Here is a 12,963-nt window from a genome sequence, read left to right as displayed (position 1 = left end):
AAACCTAAAAGTAGAAAATTGCATTTTCTGATAGAAAAGCCAAATGCTTATGCCACTTACTTACACGCAAGCAACAGAAGTAAACTATTACAAGTTTAATATTTAACAATTTTAGTAAACCTCACTGTAATCTATAGTTCGGTAAATGCATATTCTGCCATTTTCAGCTTCTCTTCTGTTGTTAAAAGGTGCCCGTTCTGTGGGTTTGAGGCTCGTATGTGTGTGTGAAGTCGCAGCTTGCTGTTCCCTGATTGGCTGGACATGGCACGGCCGGATTCATTTAAATAAAGTTGAGTTCTGCTGAACTTTTTTGCTGGAGGGCGGGGCTACGTTCAATGCAACGCAACCCAGCGTGCAGCGGGGCATGCGGCGATTCTCTCAATTGAAATGAATGGGATGCGTTGGTGCTTATGTGCCAATAGACGGGCACTGTAAGAACCTGCCACATGTCTGACTAACTAGGTATTGATGTACAGTACATTGCACAATGCCCACTGTTGTATTTAGCTCTAGATAAAAATATGCGCTCAATTGCAGAAATGTATGTTATAATTGTTGTTTGCTGCACAGAGCTCTGGCTTCCCCCTCAGGTTTAATAAAGTCTGCTTTTATTTAAAGCAAATGCCACTGTATTATTATCATTCTGCCAGCTAGACACCCACAGCCTGTTCTTGATATCGCATTAAAGCAAGCATCTCCTTGTTCCACAAGCCTCTACAGAGGACATTAATTTGGAACATCAGATGGCACCTCAGAGAGCGCCTGTGCTGATGAAAATTGTTTGTCATTAAGCTCAGCCTGGCAAATGGAGGCTCAGCACAAACCCTGCTGTTTCCAATGGATATTTGAATATTTCCCATGGGTCAGTGTGTCGCATGCCTACTTTCTGTCTGCCTGTTCTCCAGTTCCCCTCAGTGTGTTCCCTCAGCAAGAAAGTACAAAGCCTGCTCAGTTCTTTTACTCATTTATCCAACATCAAACGGATACTTGTATATTAATGTATCAGTTAGGCTTCTTTGATTATTACTTACATCTCTGGTTCAGCAGTTTAGGGAATAGGATGAAGAGTTCTGAGACTCCATACAGTGACATCTCCATACATCTTTTTAACACTGATGTAAATCTTTAAATATTTCTCATTATGTTTGACTGCCCACAGAATGAGAAACCAGCTCCTAGAGATTTTACATTTGTGTGAAGCAGGTCTAGATCTTTTTCTGCTGATTTATTACTTATAAGTCTTAGAATAGCATAAGGTCTTCGTCAGTGACAAGTCTTGGATCTGTGTGCAAACGCTCTATATTCAACGCAAAGCTCAATGGTTTGTTGTCGCTCATCACATGTCCAGAGGCCTGTTGTCATGGGGTTGCGGGGTGCAATTTCTTGTGATTCCCAATCAGCGTTGGTCTTCATTACAGGCAGTCTGAATGCACAGTCGCTGCACTATTCCTACAGGATAATGCTCATCCATATACTGCTGCCATCTCAAGAGCTTGTCTTGAAGATGCAACCCTAATGGAAAATATGGGAAGCTATTGTACAAACTATCAACACTCCACACCTACCACAAAATCAGCAGGATCTCTGCTGACTCTAAATATTCAACCTGCATGGGATGAATTCTTGCAGGACATTAGGAACCTCTCACACTATAAAAAAGTACAAATACTTTGCATGTGTTTTACACTACTTTCAGGCCGTTTCAAGGCATTTGGGGCCCCAAGCAAAATATGAAAAATACAAGTAGGCTTAATTTATTCATTGTAAATAATCTCTTACCATTGTCTTGTTTTTTCTTTCCTTTCTCTTTTTTCTTTTCTGGCTTCATGAGTGCTGAACTTTCAGATTTCATATTTAATACCACAAACCTGACTGGCTACTGTCAGCAACTAGTGGGGTTTAATCCCATTTCACCCCCTGGCCCTTCACTTTCTTTTTGAGTGTAACCCTTCCTCTTGGAACATTGTTAGAAGGGGAAGGGGTGAAATCCTCCTACTAAGAATTGGGACAACCATTCAAGCCCCTGAAACATCATCAGGAGTGATAAAGTTCAGTAACCTAGCTGCTGGTTAACTAGTTAACTTTAGGGCATTATATATCTTTAGAAAGGGGGGAGATGGTGCAGAAAATAATTATTATTGTCCGGCCCCTAATTCTCTTGTGAAGGGGAGCTGAATTTAGCCTTAAATGCTGCAGCCCCTGCACTCTGTTGCACCCTTTAAGATGGAACGGGAAAGTTAGCTAGCTAGCTACAGAGACAAACTAGCCATCTTTTTTATGCTTGTTATGAAAAATTCAGCCATAAAACATTAAAACTACACATTAAACTATGGTAATATAGTGCTATTCGCCACTTTTAATAGGGAAAATACTTTGGTAGCTTGTTCCGCCATCTTACCAGAGATTCTCATACCCCTCGGTTAAAAATGTGCATCTGAAAATTTGTGTATAAAGGGATTACAAGCCCTATCCCTTCCCCCTACCCCTCCAGCCTAACAAGAATCAGGACACCCCAAAACCTTGGTGTGCACATGCAAAACAGAGAGGTAGGGGTAAGTAGTAGGGCCAAGGAGTGAAATGGGATTGGGCCTTATTGTACTTTCCTGCATTGGCCATCACAGAATTCATAGGGGCTCTCACATAGTTTGTTGTTGCATTAAATTCATAACCAGTCACCAGCTCGAGGCCGTAGGCAATTGTTTGATTAGCTTGCCTTGTTGCAAAGGGCCTGTATACTTCTGTATGTGGTGCTCAATATATATTGCCTACATAGTCTACATTTGAACCCTTTACTGTTCCTGGTCATTTTTAACATCTGTCTGAATAGCCTTGCAATCTGACACTTTCTTATGAACGCGTGTACAGTATGTGTACTAAATGTAAGATGTATTCATGTATAAGTCGAGTACAAGGCAAGATATGCTGGATATACATGGCTGCCTTTGTCCTCATTACACAACCTCAAGCTTACTGGCCTCCTGCATTCAGAAATGCTGACAATAGAAACTCGCCTGGCATTGTCTGTGAGGAACAATGGCCTCTGACCAGTAACATAAGCACTGGGATCTAAATGACTTCTTTTATTATATGCTAGTGCTTTATTCTTTACACTCATTGCCAATGGCAACCTTAACATTTCTTATAATATTACATGAAGCATCAATATTAAACGAAAATAACTTTTTGTGTGCTATTTCCGATTGGGTCTCAACTGCTCCTTTAACTGCCCCTCACAGGAAACATGCATAGAACCACCCTGGCACCACTCCTCACCCTTCAACTCCCACCTGAGCCTCACCAAATAGACAAGTTGAAGATTTACCATTTCGGTAATTTTGGTTGAGAACCTTAGACAGCACGCAGCAGGATTAGCCAGAAGACTTTGCCTGATGGAGGGATCTGTACCTACTGTCTGTGGCAAGTCAGCAGGTGAGTTTAGCACATCTTATTTGCATGGTAGTGACAGAGCCGTTAAGCGGCTCATTATGAAAAGGGACTGAAGCATGCAATAATAGAGCTGGTCAGATCTCTTTATATGGGGGATTTTGTGCAAAAAACTTTATAAACATGATTTGCATAGCCCATAGACTATTCCTACTTGTGTAAAAAAAGTATAATATGCCCTCTTTAAATTAATGATACTGTGAACAGTTCTAAAACTTTGAATGCATTAAAGCCCATACATTTTGCCTGGGTGTAAGACTTATTTATATTTTGACCAAACCAATCAACACAGCTCTAAAGTAAAGCAGAAAGTGGGTAGCAGGACATTTTTGCATTTTCTAAAGACCATAAAAAACATTTCTGCAGCCTTATCCTGATGTCAGGTTAAACCCAAATGAGGTTAAGGTCACATGTGTGTCACAGACCTTTAAAGAGCTGTGTTCCTTACAGCAATCGGCACGTTACTTTGACTCATGACATCCTTAAGTTACATAATGAACATTTTAATAATTCAAATGCATTAGTAAAATGTTTTACCTTCATAGTTTGCCATCAGCTGCCGGAGCCCTGAGAGAGCACAATTGGCCTTGCTCTCTCTTTTAGATGGCGCTCTCTCCCCACATCACTCCAAAGGGTGATGTCGATCAGCACAAGGCGTCTGTGAGCTGATGTATCGGAGCCAAGATGCTGCGCTTTCCTCCGAGTGCGCTGTGATGCTACTCAGCAAAGGGGTTGGCTGACTTCACATGTATCGGAGGAGGCATGTGCTAGTCTTCACCCTCCTGGTGTTGGGGCATTACCAGTGGTAGGGGGAGTCCTAATGAGTGGGTTGGGTCCTCAGCCTTGTAAATTAGGGAGAAAATAGAAAAAGTTTAAATAAATGGTACTTTTACCTTTCATATACCTTCCAACTAGTTTTGCCATGATTTCTATAACAAAATGTTAAAATACAAGTTATGAAAATATTTGTATTATATACTGTATGACTTTCAACACTAAAATATTTATATTCAATTATACTTTTTTCACAGCAAGAAAAAAAGAGTGTGCTGCTCTCATTTAACATTTTAAAAAAATTTGAATCAATATTTAAAAACTGGGTTTGGGCTATTAGTGTGGGTATTTTGAAAGACCAACAGACCAACTAATCCATATAAAATGAAGATAACAAATTGATCTGATGCTGATTGTCCATTAACATTTTTATGGCATAAAAATCAATAACTTGTACATAACAGATGTTTTGATGGAACATTAATAAATGAATGATGGTACATGACCTGTACACAGTACTGTAAACTGTCATGGTGAAAATGTAATGTTCTGTAGTAGAATAGTATTCATCAGATCACTCCATTTGTGGTTCACTGTTTCATTTTTTTTTCTTTTCTTGTGAAGTAAAAATAAGGAGCTCATTGGACAGCAGCCAACAGCCAAGAGTATGTTCTCTTTCTCTCACTTTCATCACCCCCTCAACTCTCTTTTCTTCTTTCTCTCTTTCTTGCTGCCAGTGGACTCACAGCAGATGGAGTATGAAGAAAAGCTGCCAGCTTCAGCTGAGATATTAAATATATCCAGCCTGACCTCTGCAGCATGACAGAGACTGAATGCTGAAGTATGTGTGGTTGCTTTTCTAGGGATGATTGTGCACTGCTTGTGTGTGTGTGTGTGTGTGTGCACCTTTAACCCCATCATGAGAATGTGAGAATATATATGTTTATAACTATTGCCATGCCTGTGGGCGACCAGCTGGTGAGTGTGTGTGATCCTACATGTGATTGTGAGTATCCGTGTACATTTTTCGTAAGTGGGCGTCTGGAAATGTTTTATTAATGCAGTAGTGGGAGATTAAAATAACACTAAAACTATTCTGTTTTGGTTATTTGATTATATTATTTGATCTATTTTAAATCAGCCAAGAATTTTACTGATAACCAGGCCAATGTAAAGCATTGAACTTGCACATACTGCATAGTAAGAATATATAGCCACTCTGCTGAAGTACAGCTTTATACACGAGTTTCAGTTTAGTTCTCCAGTACAGAGGCTGGAGTAGCATTAGCATTAGCTAGTGCTAGCTTTTTTGTCTTTCAGAGGTAAGTTATCGGCCTGTAGCCTTCGTGTTTTCCATGTTATAACAAGCTACATGGGATTAACTGATAGCTAATATCACCCATCTTACTGGAACACTCAGCATTTCTTAGTGCAGTGCTGTCGAGCTAGCGGTTAGCTAATAATGCTAATGCTTCAGCCTCAGTGCTGAAGAAATGTGGGAATTTAAGCTTACTGTAAACAGAGGCGGTTCTTTAATTAGGCAAACCTAGGCATTTGCCTAGGACCTCGACCAAATCTGTCCTCCATAGGGGACCCCCCATCTGACCATCCCAGCTACAGTAAATACACCAAAAACAATGTTAATTTGTTACTTATGTAAAGTAAAGAAAAAACATATTTCTATTTTAAAAAACCAACAGAAATATCAGTATAATACCGAATTAATGTCTAAATACTAATTGTCCAAACACACATACCCCCCTCCGTTACTTGCATTGAACTAGTCCATAATATGATGAAGTAGCAATGTGCCACACGACGTGTTTCCCCTAATTACATCCCCGCCAAAGCAAACAACGGTAATTTACACTGATAGTAAATAAACAAGAGTGTTACTGACCAAAATAAACGCTTTTTATGAAAGTTATAAGTTGTGTGTAAATATTTATAAGACAATACCTGACAAAATCTGTTTTAATGACGTTAATAAACATCACTGTGACAGCGCTAGTCACAGTTTCACCGCAGCAAAAGACGACGTGAATCACTTATCTAACCAGCCTTTACTGATTTCTGCCCCAATACCCCTTTAAATAACCTCCAATAGCCTTTAATAGTCTTCAGTAGCCTTCAACAGTCTAACCTGGCGGCCGTGGTGTGTACACTTAACTCATGAGGTTAACAGTGCGCTTACTGACCTGTTTATAATGTAATCCGAGCAGTGACTCCGTGACGGCTGCTCTAAACTGCTGCTGTTAGCTGCTTGGGCTGAAAGATGAACTGTAGAGAGCTGTATTATCCGGTTAGTGTGGTTAAAAGCTTTATTTCCTACACAGATGAACTTTAAAACGTAAAAAACGCTCCAGACTGGCTCAGCTGAGCCTGTAGCCCGTGGCTGGGCTGTAGCTCTGACTGAGTAAAGACAGCGGGGTTCCTGCTGCTCCTGCAGCTCCGACTAGTGGTTGGATGAGGAACTGCAGCTTCCTGTAAGCGAGCAGTTTCACCAGTTTCATCCAGACACAGCTCTAATAAACTGCTTAACCCTAAACTCCTGAATCAGATCGGCTAAAATCAGAAGAATATCTGCCGATTCCGTATTTTGGCTGAAAATCGGCCGATACCGATACACTGCCGATCGATCGTTCCATCTGTAGTTATTTGGTTTTACGTGTGTGTTTCAAGAATGAGGGCCCCTTGTTTATATTTTGCCTAGGGCCCCAAAATGGCTAGATCCGCCCCTGACTGTAAATAAACGGAAGCGCTTTACTCACCCAAATAAACTGTAGATTAACATTCAGCACACATTTGAATTTGAAAGAAAGTGTTTTTTTTTTTATAATTACGGTTTGGTTTACTTAGTTTTGCTTTACTTAACTTAGTTTACTAGCCCCACCACCACCACCACCCAGCATCAAGACCTTCTGAATTAGAAGAAAAATATGGCGACACCCCTGTTCCTTACTAGTGTCTCTTTAAATGCGCCATATAATCTGGTGCGCCTTATTAGTAGAAAAAATATGGCCATTACATAGTGTATTTTACATAGAAAACCCAAAAGACACTGTACAAACTAAAGAATGGTGCTGGTAGTACTATATCCTGAGAGTCATTGAAACTGGTACACTGCATAAAGTGGATGAAATAATAAAGAAGAAGGATTACCTTAAAATTTATCAGCACAACCTTAATTTAAATCAGCTATTCAGTTTAAACTTGTACACAAGTGGATGTTCTAACTGGACAATGATACCTAATACACATCCAGGGGTTTATGGATAACTTCAGGAAAATAATTACTAAATAATTTAACAAACAAGCTTCCTTACTTTTTCTGCGCTATGTTTATATTGAAAGGAATGATGTCAAAATATTACATCAAACTCTAAACTTTAGCCTGGTCCAAACACTAGTTCCCATCATAAACACACAACAGTTTCACTCAGCAGTGGTTTGTTGATCTTCAGAGCAGAGAAAGAGAAAAAGTGTGAGAGCAGGAAGCTGTGAAGGAAGACTGACCCCACCCTCGTTTTCTGGCCCCAGGATTGCACAATGGAGGCCCAAAGAAGAACAATGACTGTGGGATGGCCGAGGGGTCCCAGGGTCAGCAGTGGGTGCACGGGGCTCTTCATTTCTGTAATGCATGTTAATCTGCCTCACTGCCTCTCAACATGAACCTGCTTGCAAAGCAAAGCTCTTAAAGAACACCATACAACTATGACACAAAGTAGGGAACGGGACACGCTGCAGTAGCACCCCTGTAAAAGCTGCACTAAATTTGCAGAATTGCATGAATTCACCGTAATGGATTTTGCACCCTTATTTCCAAATACATGTAAACATACATCAGACGCAGGATCCACAGTAGATTATGCTGACTGCTGAATTATAATCCAGTCCACTGCCAAAACAGCACTTTTCCAGTGTAGAAAAATGAAGAAGCAGGAGTAAGTCCTGACTGACCTCATGTGGTATTTAAGAGTTATTACACCTTGTTAGTGCATGACAAAAGATTTTTTTTGTGTGCAATGCATAGTTAAATTATACAATTCCTATATAACTGCTTGGGAGGTAGTAGGAATTTGCATTTTAGTTTTTATTTTAGCATTATGCATTTTCATGCTTTTACTGTAATCATAGAATTATAAGAATTTAATCATTAATAGACATTTTCTAGTCTATTTTTAAACATAAAGTGCACCGGATTAGAAGGCACATTTTAAACAACAATAGTACGGAACACGTGTGTCCACATGTTTCCCTTCTAATTTAGCACATCTGGGTTGGGGGGGCAGGGCACCAGAGTAAACAAATCTGTAATTCTTATAAAAAATAATTTCTTTCTAAGTAGAATGAGTGCAGAATATTAATCTACATAGATTTTTCTCCTAAAAACTGTTTAGTTGAGTGAGTAAGGTTCTTCCATTCATTTAGAGTAAGCTTAGGTTTTCAGTATTTTAGCGCGGTTAGCAGCAGCACTAGCCGTGGTTAGCAGCGCTTAGTGCTAGTAAATGCCGCTTGACAGAGATACACTGAGGAACCCTGAGTGTTCCGGTGAGCCACGGTGATATTAGCTAGCGGTTCGTACCATGTAGCTTGTTTTAATGCGCAGACTACAGTCCGATATACTCACTTCTGAATGCCAGAGCTAGCACTGCAGTTAGCAGCTAATGCTAATACTATGCTAATACTAATACTAAACACCAGCCTTGGGGCTAGAGAAGCTTCACTGAAACTCCTTTATAACGCTGCACTTTAGTGGAATGTATTTACTGCTCCTTACAACCTGACTGGTAGAAATAATAAATTACGTGCACCAAATTATAAGGCGCACTGATGATTTTTGGGAAAATTTAAGGATTTTAAATGCACCTTTTAGTGCACAAAATAGCGCTTCATTCTGGAGGAGACTGGCAACAGGGTAACCACGGCCAGCTTGGAAGTATAATATTCAAAAGACTTCGCTCTAGTGAGGATTTTATTGAGTGATTTTTTATTTTTTATTATTTTTTAAATTGTTGTGACAGTCTATTTTAAACAGGTTCTGCCTATACAGAGAATTTTTAAATGCTTAGAATCCTCCACCATGAATTCTTACTATGTAGTTCTAATTGAGTCTGTGTTGAGTTGAGTTTAAGAATGCTTCAGTCTTTTGCAGGCATGTTTTGAGTCTTAAATCTTTAAGGGATGAGTCAGATCTTGAGCTTCGAGTACAAGTTTTTAGTGTCTGAGTGCTAAAATTGAGGCTTGTGTCTTAAGAGGTGTGTGAAAGGGATTCTGTGTGGAAGGGACTTAAGATGACTGAACTAAAGAGTCACTGAGTAGGAGGGGCGGTGGATTTTACCACCACGCAATTGCTTGGAGCCCCCAGAGATCAGGGGGCCCCCTGTTGGCCAAAAGTTTGGCAAAAAAAAACAAACCCAAAAATAATTATTTCTTTTTTGTTTGACACCGAAGAGACACAGTACACGCAAGTTAAACTAGGCATGGTAGCCTAAGGTAGCTTCGGCACAAGCATGAAACGAAAACCATGATGGTTCAATTCTGAGTGCAGTGTAAAGATTGAAAACAGTGTAAGGTGAGTCAATATTGCATTTTGCTGTACAAAAGAATCAATTTGATCAGGACCCCCGGAAAAAAAAAACATTGCTTGGGGCCCCAGAACTTCCAAATCCGCCCCTGCTGAGTAGTAAAACCTTTTGAGCTTAATGTATGCCATTTCTTGCATGGTTCTCTTTATTCTCATGTGCAACAGCTGGAATTCATGCATTTCCAATAAATAAATATTTGGTTCTTATTGTGACAATTTCAAAATGGCAGCATTTGGAAAACTACCTGAAGGTACTGTGTGTATAAATAGTGTTTTTAATAAAATATCTGTGAACTTTTAAAGTTCTCAGTATCTAGATTTAAATGGTAGAGGCCTCAGATTTCAATTTATGAAGTGTGGAGCTACTTTGTTTATAGTGTAAAAATAGCAATGGGCAATCCTATGCCCTTAGCATTGTAAGCCTGTTGGGAGTGGGATACACGTTATCATGTTTCACTACACGCCAAGTCCAATTCACACCAGATTTCTCCTTTAAGGCTGAGTCTATTGGTACAAGTCGAGTCTGGAGCCTCAGGGTATGAGTCACTCAGTTGATGGTTGTTAACATGTGGGTATTTTGGATGGACAGGTTAGACCACTGCTTGTTTAAATGATTATCTGGTCAAGAAACAAGTTTGGGAACTGCCATCTCATTTTATACAGGTAGTACTCAAGTGTTGTTCCAGTGTTCTTTCTAAGACTTTCATTTTTTTTTTATTCCACTGTTTATGCAGTTACTGAAGCCTCAAGTTCGGATACTGACATGACATTTAAATTCTGACACATCTGTCCTGATTGGGAATTTTAACCAAAATTGTTAATAAACCAAATTTGTAGACTTGTATATCTGTCCCTGTGTCCACGATGGATTAAGAGGCGGTTCTTTCATTAGGCAAACCTAGGCATTTGCCTAGGGCCTCAACCAAATCTGTCCTCCATAGGGGCCCCCAAATCTGACCATCCCAGCTACAGTAAATACACCAAAAACAATGTTAATTTGTTACTTATGTAAAGTAAAGAAAAACATATTTCTATTAAAAAAAAAACAGAAATATCAGTATAATACCGAATTAATGTCTAAATACTAATTGTCCAAACACACATACCCCCCTCCGCTGCTTACATTGAACTAGTTCATAATACGATGAGGTAACAACGTGCCACACGACGTGACTTCAAACCAAAACAGCGGGAACTGTACGCGACTAGAGTGAGAGCTGTCACAGTGAAAATGAAGCGGAGTTATGAAAGTGGTTCTGCTAAACGAAAGAAACGGGCAGAGAGCAAAAGAATCGCAGATGCACTGCCAAAATTCACATCCTTTTTTACACCTCCTGGACCGATCAGTGTTTTTGGGGCAGATTCCTAACGCCGATCGTCTTTCACCACGATGAGCCGATCGCCGATACCGATATTGGGCGGGGCCAAATGCCACATTAATGCCACACAGGTGCCAGACGAACCTGGTACAGATTCCCCTAATTACATCCACGCCTAAGCAAACACTGGTCATTTACGCTGATAGTAAATAAACACAAGTGTTACTGACCAAAATAAACGCTTTTTAGGAAAGATGTTGTGTGTAAATATTTATAAGACAATACCTGACAAAATCTGTTTTAATGACGTTGATAAACATCACTGTGACAGCCCTAGTCACAGTTTCACCACAACAAAAGACGAGCATGTGAATCACTTATCTAACCAGCCTTTACTAATTCCTGCCCCCAATAACCCTTTCAATAACCTCCAATAGCCTTTAATAGTCTTCAGTAGCCTTCAACTTCAACAGTCTAACCTTGCAGCCGTGGTGTGTCCACTAAACTCCGTAGTTATAAACATCATGAGGTTAGCAGCGCTAACTGACCTGTTTATAATGTAATCCGAGCAGTGACTCCGTGACGGCTGCTCTAAACTGCTGCTGTTAGCTGCTTGGGCTGAAAGATGAACTGTAGAGAGCTGTATTATCCGGTTAGTGTGGTTAAAAGCTTTATTTCCTACACAGATGAACTTTAAAACGTAAAAAAACGCTCCAGACTGGCTCAGCTGAGCCTGTAGCCCGTGGCTGGGCTGTAGCTCTGACTGAGTAAAGACAGCGGGGTTCCTGCTGCTCCTGCAGCTCCGACTAGTGGTTGGATGAGGAACTGCAGCTTCCTGTAAGCGAGCAGTTTCACCAGTTTCATCCACACACAGCTCTAATAAACTGCTTAACCCTAAACTCCTGAATCAGATCGGCTAAAATCAGAAGAATACCGGCCGATCGCCGATTCCGTATTTTGGCTGAAAATCGGCCGATACCGATACACTGCCGATGGATCGTTCCATCTCTAGTTATTTGGTTTATGTGTGTGTTTCAAGAATGTGGGCCCCTTGTTTATATTTTGCCTAGGGCCCCAAAATGGCTAGATCCGCCCCTGAATTCGCTAGTTGCATGAGACGACGCTGCCTGTTTCCGGTGTACGACTGGTAGGCGGAGTCATTTCCGCTTTTCGGCGCTGGTCAGCAGACAGTATGGCTTTCTACACGCGATCTCTCCAGGACTTACCAAAAATAACTATAAATGATGTACAGCGCCCAGGAGTAAGAGAGAATATATATATATATATATATATATATATATATATATATATATATATATATATATATATATATATTCTCTCTTACTCCTGGGCGCTGTACATCATTTATATATATATATATATATATATATATATATATATATATATATATATATATATATATATATATATATATTATTTTTGATCTATTTTTAAGTTATTCCCTGTGTCTAGACCCTCTGTAAGTTATAAATATGTATAATGTATACTGGCATCGGGATATATATATATATAGTTGTTTACTATTGTATATCCTTAGTTTCAAACAGTTCAGTGTGTGATTAACCCAGAACCCATTAATTATAATATATTATATATATATTTTTTTTATATTTATATTTTGTATATATATATATATATATATATATATATATATATATATATATATATATATATATATATATATATATATTATTTATAAATAATTACGTATATATAGATATAGATAGAGAGAGAGAGAGAGAGAGAGAGAGAGAGAGAGATAAGTTCTACCCTCTGTCTAGACCCTCTGTAAGTTATACTGGCATCGGGAGATATATA

Source organism: Astyanax mexicanus, chromosome 2 (genome assembly GCF_023375975.1).
Source record: "Astyanax mexicanus isolate ESR-SI-001 chromosome 2, AstMex3_surface, whole genome shotgun sequence".
In the NCBI taxonomy this organism is placed as follows: domain Eukaryota; kingdom Metazoa; phylum Chordata; class Actinopteri; order Characiformes; family Acestrorhamphidae; genus Astyanax; species Astyanax mexicanus.
Note: the sequence above shows the minus strand (reverse complement) of the source record.